At 43.4% G+C, this 10,720-nt stretch overlaps 1 pseudogene; it reads right to left on the bottom strand.

The window, feature by feature from the left end:
• Nucleotides 1-10,606: 10,606 nt before the first annotated feature.
• On the bottom strand, nt 10,607-10,720 carry LOC136389788 (small nucleolar RNA SNORA57; annotated as a pseudogene).

The raw sequence follows: 10,720 nt of genomic DNA, 5'->3' as shown, positions 1-10,720 counted from the left end.
TATGAGAAAGCAATCAATGAACAACTAAGGTGTCACAACAAAAAACTGATGATTGATGCTTCTCATCTCTCTCCGTTCCTGTCTGTCTGTCCCTATCTATCCCTCTCTCTGACTCTCTCTCTGTCTCTGTAAAAAAAAAAAAAAAAAGAGCAACCTGTATTGACATCAACTTTGAACTTACAAAACAACCTTAAAATGTTTACAAATATAATTATTTTAGACTTAAAGTCACAGGTTCAATATCTTTGCACCAAAGCAACATTTTCCCCTCATCAATTCATTAAAATCCTCCTGCAGTACTCTGCTGTCACCATTTGAGGTATCTTTTACCCATAATACAGTTAGAATGATTATATGATATCACTAAAGTCAACCAGTGGTGTCACCATCCTTCTTTTTATCTTGAGCACCTACTCTGTGCCTTGAGCCGGACACTAGAAATACAACAGTGGACATACCTAAAGTGGTCGCTGCTCTCACAGTGCTTCATCTATGAGATTAAATAAAATCACATTTCTAACTACTTTCCTAAGTGGTTTTAACACTTAAACTGATTCATTTTTGTAATAACATTATCTTTGATAGACCAATAAGCCTTTATCTTTGCCCCCAAAAAGTAAGAGACCTGTGACAGGAAATAAAATGTAGAATCGCACCGGTTTAAAACCCTGGGCTCGCCTAGTCAAGGCACGTATGGGAGTTGATGCTTCCTGCTCCTCCCCCCTTCTCTCTGTGTGTGCCTGTCTCTCCTCTCTGAAATGAATAAATAAAAAAGAGAGAGAGAAAATATAGAATTGGAGATGGCTTTCCTGAAATATGTTATGTCAACATGAGTTATGTTGTGACCTACATTTTCTGTTCCTTATGTGGTTCCATGTTGAAATTCACTAATAACCTCATTTGCATGAGACTTGGAAGGCCTTAGTTTTGAATCACAGAGCACAGAGAGATAGATGCATAGATAGATGTTTCGTGTATACCTGCTTCCCACCCATCTTCCCCTAATTCAGGGGTCCCCAAACTTTTTACACAGGGGGCCAGTTCACTGTCCCTCAGACTGTTGGAGGGCCAGACTATAAAAAAAAACTATGAACAAATCCCTTTGCACACTGCACATATTTTAAAGTAAAAAAAAAAAAAAACGGGAACAAATACAATATTTAAAATAAAGAACAAGTAAATTTAAATCAACAAACTGGCCAGTATTTCAATGGGAACTATGGGCCTGTTTTTGGCTAATGAGATGGTCAATGTCCGGTTCCGTATTTGTCACTGCTAGCCGTAACAAGTGATATGACGCGCTTCCAGAGCCGTGAGGCGTGCGTCCAGCGTCACCAGAAGTAGTACTGTACATGAGCGACGCCGCGCTTTGCAGTGGTCTCACTGACCACCACTGAAAGAGGTGCCCCTTCTGGAATGCGGCGGGGGCCGGATAAATGGCCTCAGGGGGCTGCATGTGGCCCGCGGGCCGTAGTTTGGGGACCCCTGCCCTAATTCTTTGTCCTGTCAGTCCAGGGTACCCTCAGCACCACCACACTACATGACTTTTCTCAGAGCTGTAGGTTTCCACTGCTGCCTCCACGAGATCCACAGCAAAGATCTGCCGGTTTGGATTTTCCCAGAAGCTCTCGTGTCCAGCAAGAAACAAATTTAGACTGTCATGCTCGAGCCTATTCTCTGAAACGTTGATTCCCCTCTTCTCCAGATTATATTTGTATAAAGTCTAATCTGTGATAGCTATGTGAATTCCAAACTGCCCTCTTGATGTTCCACTTATCTGTCAGACCTCACCCTTACTAGACTATTGCCCCAGAGGAATTCCAAGAAGCTGGCAAGCCCCGCAAGGAGGAGCATTCTAGACATACCAGGACTTTTGCCTCAGTATCCCCTCAGGCTCTCCCAAACACTATATAACTCGCCCCTAGTCTGTAACCGGTGCTCTTCTCCCCAGGAGAAGTGCCCGGCAGGGTTCCTTTCTTCCTTTCAGTAAAGCCTGTTACTCTGGTCTTTCGGACTCCCATGGATTCCAACAATCTAGTAAACACTTTGTTCTGTTAATATTGCTAGTGACTATGTGGTCCTGATTCCACCAAAACAGCTACAGTGGTGCCATCAGAAAGAACTGCATGGAGTCGGTACCTCTGCTTCGTGTGCAGTGACTACTCTGACACAGTCTTTCCCGGTGAGAGGTGGCACCTTCCTCATTTGAGACAGATTGTAGGTATTTCCAGTTACAGCTGAGCATAAGTCCTGAATATATTTTTAGTTATGTTTGTATGTGGTTTAAAACAGTTCATTTTTGTCAAATGCTTCTATAGGTGTTCCTTAGAAATGTTTTATTAACTGTTTCAGACAGTTTGTTTACTAGTAAATATTATCTTTTCCACTTCCTGTTAGGATATATTAATTAAAACGTCCCATTGGAATTGTGGATTTTTAGATCAATTTTGTGACTTTTGTCAAGTTAATCATACATCTTGAATCAGCATTATCATGTATTTCTTCCTTGGGCAAGTTTTATTTTTTTATTTTCCTATAGTTAAAAATGTTTGTGATTAAACTAGCCTCTCATTAATTCCTAATTAAAAACTTATCATGGTTTTGTTGTGCCTTTTTGCCCAAAATTGTAGGATCACACCTATACTCAGAGTGGTGTAATGACTTAGATGAGGATGACTACAAACCATAAATGGTCATGGGCTGCATCAGTAAGAGAAGGCTCAAAAAGTCTTACACAATTTGGTCTTGTGTTAAGTGATGGGATTGGTATTCAAGAAAGGAAAATGTTCCTGTGAATGGATACTGTGAGGTATCCATTCTGTCTTTGGTAATCATAATATACTTCTCACAAAAATTAGGGGATATTTCAAAATGAATATGAAGCAAAAAAGTCCCCTAATTTTTGTGAGCAGTATAGTTCTTACCTAAACATGAAGTATTCCCTATGTTTTTTTAGACACTTTTTCATATAAAGTCCCTCAGTTTAAAAATACAAAGTCAAGCCCTGACCAGGATAGCTTGGTTGGTTGGAGCATCATCCCAGAGCGCAGTTTGCTGGTTCTATCCCCTAGTCAAGGTACATTCAGGAGGAGCTTGATGTTCCTGTCTCCCTGCCTCTCTCAAAAAAAATAAAAAGTGTGTGTGTGTGTGTGTATGTGTGTGTGTGTGTGTGTGTGTGTGTGTGTGTGTGTGTAGTCTACCGGAAAGTTCTGTCCGTTTCTATCACAAGTTTTGACACGTAAGCACATGTTTATTTCGCGCATGTGTGCCTCTCTATTTTTATCACTTAATGTATACATACAGACGTAGCAAATTAAAACAAAGTTGATTCACGTTAGTCTTATGTGTGAAGCGATAGTGTACTCATGGCTACTGATAAAGTTCATTTACGCCACTGTAATTTTTACGAATTTCAACAAGGAAGAAATGCTACAGATGCATGTCTGTCGCATCCACCATATTCCCCGGACTTAGCACCCTCCGACTATCACTTGTTTTTGTCCTTACAAAATTTTTTGAAGGGCAAAAAATTCAAAAATGAAGAAGATATAAAACAAGCACTGGTTCAATTTTTACATTAAAAGATAAAACATTTTTCAAAAATTGGATATACAAATTGCCCTCAGGATGGCAAGAAATCAATAATAATGGCAATTATATTATTTAATAAGGTTTATTGACGGTAAGAAAAATTTATATTTTGTTTTATTCCAAAAACGGACAGAACTTTCCGGTAGACCTTATATATGCACACATACATATACATACACAATCTATGCACACATACATATACATACACATATATATGCACACACAGTCACTTGCTCTTTAGCAAACATATCAACTGAGGCCTTTGGGTTTGGGTAAATTGACAACACAAACCTAGCACCAGAGAAAGATGGGGTCCTATTCCATTCAAGTCTTTCACAGAAACTATAGTCTTTACTGAGAGAAACGGACAGGAAGGGAGAGATGAGAAGCATCAACTTGTCATTGCAGCACTTTATTTGTTCATTGATTGCTTTTTCATACATGCCTTGACTGAGGGGCTCCAGCCGAGCCAGTGACCACCTTGCTCAAGCCAGCGACCATGGAGTCATGTCTCAGAGTTTTGAACCTGGGTCCTCAGCATCTCAGGTTGACACGTTATCCACTGTGCCACCTCCTGGTTAGGCATCTTGATGCAATTTTTAGCATTGCTCTTCTGCCAGGCACTCTCAACTCAGAATATACACAATTTTTGGTGCAGTCGCTATGTAAAACAGTATGGAGATTCCTCAACAAACTAAAATTGAACTACAATATGATCTAACAATCCCAATTCTGGCTATTTATCTGAAGAAAAAGAAAACACTAACTCAAAAAGTTGCTGGCTTGAGCACAGGCTCACCAGCTTGAGCGTGGGATCATAAACATGATCCCATGATTGCTGGCTTGAACCCAAAGGTCACTGGCTTGGCTAGAGCCCCCCAGTCAAGGCGCATATGAGAAAGCAATCAATGAACTACTGAGATGCTGCAACTATGAGTCGATGCTTCTCATCTCTCTCCCTTCCTGTCTGTCTCTGTCACTCTCTCTGGCTCTCTCTCTTTAAAAAAAAAACTTATATTCTGTTCAAGTTGTTTCTATTTAAAGGGAAAGTATTGTAAATAATCATACTTTAATGCACATGTTCTGCAAATCTGGACCTGGAATTTTATTTGAAAACACCCAAAGTGGAAAACAGACCTCAGAAATTTACTACATATGTCTGGCAGAAGAGTGGAAAAATAATTCTACACAAATGCATGTAGTACTAGAACATTTTTTTTCTGAAATACACCTCTTTCTTGTCTGTTTGGAAGTATTTTATACCAGTGGTCCCCGGGCCACGGACTGGTATCAGTCTGTGGGCCATTTGGTACCAGTCCGCAGAGAAAGAATAAATAACTTACATTATTTCCGTTTTATTTATATTTAAGTCTGAATGATGTTTTATTTTTTAAAAATTACCAGATTCCCTCTGTTACATCCATCTAAGACTCACTCGACACCTGTCTCGGTCATGTGATACGTTGCCTCTAAAATTAAACCCATAAACTAGCAAAATGAGTGAAAAACAAAATTCCATTGAAGTTTTTTTGCGAAGTGGAAAAGGGCCAGTGAGGAGACAGAAGAAGAACCTACGACCTCGAAGAAAAAGAAGGCTTCGTTAACAGACAATACCAGGAGTCCTACTTGAAGTATGGATTTATTGCAGCTGGTGATTCTCACGCACCAAGGCCACTCTGCATAATATGTGGTGACCGACTAAGTAATGAGGCAATGAAGCCTTCAAAACTGCTTCGCCACTTGGAGACCAAGCACCCTACTTTAAAAGACAAGCCTTCTGAGTATTTCGAAAGAAAAAAGCATGAACAAGAAGGACAGAAACAACTACTGGTGGCCACTACATCAATAAATGCGAGTGCACTGAGAGCATCATACTTGATGGCTAATCGTATTGCTAAGGCTAAGAAGCCATTCACCATTGGTGAAGAATTGATCCTTCCAGCCACTAAAGACATTTGTCGTGAACTTCTAAGAGAGGCTGCAGTTAAAAAGATAGCACAGATGCCTCTTTTGACTACCACCGTCACACGGCGCATTGAGGAAATAGCAGAGGACATTGAATCACAATTCTTGGAAAGGATTAATAAATCACCGTGGTATGCTCTCCAGGTTGACAAATCTACAGATATTGACAACAAGGCAATGCTACTTGTTTACGTGCGTTATCTTCATCAAGAGGATGTGCATGAGGATATGTTATGTGCACTATCGTTGCCAACCAAAACCACAGCCGCAGAACTATTTAAATCACTGGATGACTATATATCAGGAAAACTTAAATGGTCTTTTTGTGTTGGCATATGCACAGATAGAGCTGCTGCCATGACTGGAAGGATGTCTGGTTTAACTACTCAGATTAAGGAGGTTGCACCTGAATGCGAGTCTACGCATTGTGTCATTCACAGGGAAATGCTGGCTAGCCGAAATATACTACCAGAACTTAACAGCGTATTGAATGATGTTAAAGTTATTAACCACATCAAAGAACACGCCCTTCACTCACGCCTGTTTGAGCAGCTTTGTGAGGAAATGAACGCGGAGCACAGACACCTTCTCTTATATACAGAAATAAAATGGTTATCCCAAGGGAGGTCCCTGGCCAGAGTGTTTGAATTATGAGAGCCGCTGCAGAGATTTCTCTCAGAAAAAAAGTCACCGCTAGCAGCACATTTCAGTGATGAGGAATGGGTCGCAAAACTCGCTTACTTGTGCGACATATTTAACCTCCTCAGTGAACTCAATTGGTCACTTCAGGGGAAAATGACAACTGTCTTCAAGTTGGCAGATAAAGTAGCTGTATTTAAAGCCAAACTGGATTTGTGGGGACGACGGGTGAACAGGGGTATATTTGACATGTTTCAAACATTCGCGTGAATTTTGGAAGAGACTGAGCCCAAGCCTTCATTGTCCCAGCTGGTGCACAATCACCTGTATTTGCTTTTAAAAGAGTTTGAACGCTACTTCCCAACTACAAAAGACCCACGAATTGCCAAGGAATGGATCTGCGATCCATTTATCAACAAACCAGGTGAATCCAGCGTGTTTATGCAAGAAGAGGATCAACTACCGGAGATCGCAAATGACGGCGACCTTAAAAATATGTTCGAGACTAGAACTCAGCCGATGTTCTGGATTTAAGTCATGGCAGAATACCCCGAGATCGCCACAAAGCACTAAAAACCCTGTTGCCATTTCCGACATCCTATTTGTGTGAAGCGGGATTTTTTGCAGTGACAGTAACCAAAACAAAATTACGGAATAGACTGGACATAAGCAACACACTTCAGGTGTCATTGTCTCCCATTACCCCTAGATGGGACCATCTCGTTGCAGAGAAACAAGCTCAGGGCTCCCACTGATTTAGTGTTATGATTGTTGAGAGATAGCCTACTATCTCTCATTCTATAAGCATTATAATAAATAACCCTTAACTTACAATATTCATAACAATGGTGAGTTGTATTTTTCATGCACTTTATATTTGTTTTTGTGTTGTATCTTATTTTTAAGGCATGTTTAAACATTACCTTAGCGACTGGAAAGTGTTTGGAGGCAGAGAGGATGTTACTCATGTTATGTTGTTGGTGCGATGTTAAGAGGACGCTTCTAATAAAGTTGCATGTGAAAATATTTTCTGACATTAAACCGGTCCGTGGCCCAAAAAAGGTTGGGGACCACTGTTTTATACTGTCTTAATATATTTTACCCCTTAATATATTTTACTGAAAAAAGGTATAAATAAGTCTTTTCACGTGACAAAACCAGGCGGCACCATGATCACAGGACAGAAAAATCAGGAAACTTTCCAAAGAGGATCCTCCACCCAAAGGACTTCCCATAGGATGGATGCCTGTGCCCAGGGAAGGTCCTGGGGAAAGAGGTGCAAGGATTTCAAGCAACTCAGTTTGTTTTTCAAAGCGGTATTCTCTCGGCTTTCCTCTCATGTAAAATAGCCAGGACAAAATAATCTTTAAAAAGAGCCATCCAGGACTCTGTGGGAAAATGATAAACAAATAGTTGATAATGATGCTGTGAATCGGAAAGGGGAACTTGGCCTATGCAAGAGGTGCCCTGACAGGTTGGCTCAGGTGAGCAGATGTCCAGGGTGCAATCCCCAGTCAGGGCACACATGAAAAACAACCATCTGCTTCTCTTCCCCTTTCTCTCCCCCTTCTCTCTCTCTTCCCCTCTCCAATAGCTCGATTGATTCCAGCATCACCCAGGCGCTGAGGATAGCTCAGTTGGTCCTAGCGGCTTCAGGCAATGTGGATAGCTTGGTTGATTTGAACATCGGTACAAGACCGGGGTTGCGGGTTGGATACTAGTGGAGACACATGCAGAAGTCTGTTACTCTATCTCTCCCCCTCTCACTTTAAAAAAGGAACGCGTGCAGGAGGGCCCTGGCAAAATCGTTCCATAGAGCATCCTTCAGAAGCACAGAGGTTGCCAATTGGATCTCCCATCAGGGCACATACAGGAAAGATTGAGATTCCTGTCTCTCTCCCTCTCTCACCCTTCCTCTCTCTACAATCAAAATAAACATTTTTTAAAAAGAATGTGGGGGCCCTGGCTGGTTGGCCAGTAGAGAGTGAACAATGTGTGTGGAAGTCCCAGGTTTGATTCCCAGTCAGGGCACACAGGAAAAGTGACCATCTGCTTCTTCCACCTTTCCCTTTCTCTCACTTTCTCTCTCTCACCCTCCTGCAGCCAGGGCTCGATTGGTTCCAGCACATCGGACCCAGGCACTGAGGATAGCTCAGTTGATTTGAGCATTGGCCCCAGATAGGGTTGCGGGGTGGATTTTGGTGGGGGTGCATGCGGGAGTCTATCACCATCCTCTTACATCATAGATCTGGAAATTTAGAAACTTATTGCTCCCCCCAAGCAGAGCTAAGCTGGGGGGGACAGAGTCCTGGATTTGCGACCTTACTTTCCGAACAACTGGAAAACTCAGAAGAAAAGAATCCCGGAGGGAGAAAGGAGGGCTGGGAACCCTACAGACCACAGCTCCTCCCACCCAGAAACCCCGCAGACTGAGTCACGACTGTCCCCTGATGACATTCCCCGTGGTCACTTCACCATATGGGTGGGGCTGGGAGCGCAAAGCATCCCAGAGAGGCTCCAGGGCCGAAGTCGCCTATGCAGTGACCGGACAGGAAGGGACTGAGGTTCGAGAGGTGCACCTGGGGACTCCAGTCCGCAAATTCCGGACTTGATCGCAGGGAGGCCCGTCCCGCCAAAGCCGGGTCAACCAGTCCCTCGTCCCTATCCTGGGACACCCGGCTCCACACAATCACCATTTCCAGGTTTCTGGGTCCACCGGCGTCGTCCTTTTAGCTTCCGCGGAAGGCGCAAGTCATAACGAGACTAACAGACTAACGTGGACCATCAAAGGTAGCGAACACCTGTACAGAGCGCAGCCGGGAGCTTCCATGTGGTTTGCTGAGCGTCTCCCTCTTACCGCATCCGTGATTGGATACTTCACAAGGCCCCGCCCACCGTTTTTCTGAGTGACAACCAGTGAGCAGAACAAGCTTTAGCAGGTGGGTGGGGACTGACCGCTCCAGGGACGTTAGCTTTTTTGTTTGTTTTATTTTGTTTTGAGAGAGACAGAGAGAGAAGGAGAGGAGGGGGAAAGAGTGAGGGAGAGGTGAATAGAGATGATGAGCATCAACTAGTAGTTGCACCACTTTTAGTTGTTCATTGATGGCTTCTCATACATGCTTTGACTGGAGATATGGGTCGCTCTGACAGGCGTCCTCAAACTACGGCCCCCTGAGGCCATTTATCCGGCCCGCCACACTTCCGGAAGGGGCACCTCTTTCATTGGTGGTCAGTGAGAGAAGCACTGTATGTGGCGGCCCTCCAATGGTCTGAGGGACAGTGAACTGGCCCCCTGTGTAAGAAGTTTGGGGACCCTAACCCCTTGCTTAAGTCAGCAACCATAGGGTCATCTCTGTGATCCCACGCTCAAGCTGTCCACACCTCACTGAATCCAGCGACCTCCGGGTTTGGAACCTGGGTCCTCAGTGTCCCAGGTCGAAGCTCTATCCACTGCATGCTACCACCTGGTCAGGCCTTTGGCTTTTTTTTTTTTTTTTTTTTAGAGAGAGAGAGACAGGAATATCAATCTGTTTCTGTACGTGCCCTGACCAGGGATCAAACCAGCAACCTCTGTGCTCCCAGATGATGTTCTAACCAACTGAGCTATATCTGGCCAGGGCAGGGGATGTTAGCCTTTTTTTTTTCTTTAAGATTTTATTTATTTATTTGAGAAAGAGAGAAATGGGGGTGGAGGGGGGTGTCAGTAAGCATCAGTTTGCTTCTCACATATGCCTTGACCAGAGAAGCCTGAGGCTTCAAACCAACAACCTCAGCATTCCAGGTCAATGACTTATCCACTGTTTCACCACCAGTCAGGCGGGACATTTGCTTTTAAACAAAACCTCCTGAAAGCCTGCCTTCTCTCACTTAAAAAAAAAAGCCTGACCAGGCAGTGGCACAGTGGATAGAGTGTCGGACTGGGATGCAGAGGACCGAGGTTCGAGACCCCGAGGTCGCCAGCTTGAGCGCGGGATCAACTGGTTTGAGCAAAAGCTCGCCAGCTTGGACCCAAGGTCGCTGGGTCCAACAAGGGGCTACTCGGTCTGCTGAAGGCCCACGGTCAAGGCACATATGAGAAAGCAATCGATGAACAACTAAGGTGTTGCAACGCACAATGAAAAACTAGTGATTGATGCTTCTCATCTCTCCGTTCCTGTCTGTCTGTCCCTGTCTATCCCTCTCTCTGACTCTCTCTCTCTGTCTCTGTAAAATAAATAAATAAATAAATAAATAAATAAATAAATAAATAAAAATAAAAATAAAAAACATTTTGAGAGATGTTCCAAATGAATGAAACCCACGTGGGACCACTGCCATACCCAGAGCACCCTCCAGGCCTCCTTGGCCAGACATGGCCTGTGCCCCAAACATGAAGGAGATATTTTATTTTTATTTATTTTACCTTATTTAGCCATGTCCTAACATTTGAAGGAACTGGCAGACTAGAAACTGTCGGCACCAGAGGTATGATGCCGAGGGGGCCAGAGCCCTTTCCCTCTGCCTCCAAACATTACGGAGATGAAGA

This window comes from Saccopteryx leptura, chromosome 1 (genome assembly GCF_036850995.1).
Source record: "Saccopteryx leptura isolate mSacLep1 chromosome 1, mSacLep1_pri_phased_curated, whole genome shotgun sequence".
In the NCBI taxonomy this organism is placed as follows: Eukaryota; Metazoa; Chordata; class Mammalia; order Chiroptera; family Emballonuridae; genus Saccopteryx; species Saccopteryx leptura.
Note: the sequence above shows the minus strand (reverse complement) of the source record. Positions and strands in the feature narration are given on the sequence as shown.